Below are 695 nucleotides of genomic sequence, written 5' to 3' on the forward strand. Positions count from 1 at the left end.
TACATCGACCGCATTGCTGCAGAAGCTGCACCGATCCGCCTGTCAATCTCCCGTTCCATCCTTCCCTCACTCGTGAACAAGACCCCAAGATACTTGAACTCCTCCACTTGAGGCAGGAGTTCAAGATCATTGAACTCCTCCACTTGAGGCAGGAACTCTCCACCAACCTGAAGGGAACAAGCCACCCTTTTCCGACTGAGAACCATGGCCTCGGATTTGGAGGTGCTGATTCTCATCCCAGCTGCTTCACACTCGGCTGCAAACCGCCCCAGTGCATGCTGGAGGTCCTAGTTTGATGGGGCCAACAGGACAACGTCATCTGCAAAAAGCAGAGACGAGATCCTGTGGTCCCCAAACCGGACTCCCTCCGGCCCCTGGCTGCGCCTAGAAATTCTGTCCATAAAAATAATGAACAGAACCGGTGACAAAGGGCAGCCCTGCCGGAGTGCAACATGCACTGGAAACAAGTCTGACTTACTGCCAGCGATGCGAACCAAGCTCCTGCTCCAGTTGTACAGTTGTACACTGCCATTCGGCCCGTAGGCACAAACGGCAGTGAGAGACCTGCCCGGGGCAGTGAGGAAAGCGACCCTCTTGTTCACCGGGGTAAATTGCAACACATGGCGGCTAAGGTGGGGAGCTATGAACAAGCCCACACCAGCCCACCGCCTCTCACCGCGGGCACCTCTAGAGTA

General features: G+C 55.7%; 1 protein-coding gene across 3 annotated transcripts in view; it reads right to left on the reverse strand.

Annotated features, from left to right (window-relative positions):
- The window catches only part of LOC109970396 (SLIT-ROBO Rho GTPase-activating protein 3-like), a 33,546-nt gene that overhangs the window by 8,976 nt on the left and 23,875 nt on the right, over nucleotides 1-695 (reverse strand). The window lies entirely within an intron of this gene.

The sequence above is a fragment of the Monopterus albus genome, unplaced genomic scaffold (genome assembly GCF_001952655.1).
Source record: "Monopterus albus unplaced genomic scaffold, M_albus_1.0 scaffold197.1, whole genome shotgun sequence".
In the NCBI taxonomy this organism is placed as follows: domain Eukaryota; kingdom Metazoa; phylum Chordata; class Actinopteri; order Synbranchiformes; family Synbranchidae; genus Monopterus; species Monopterus albus.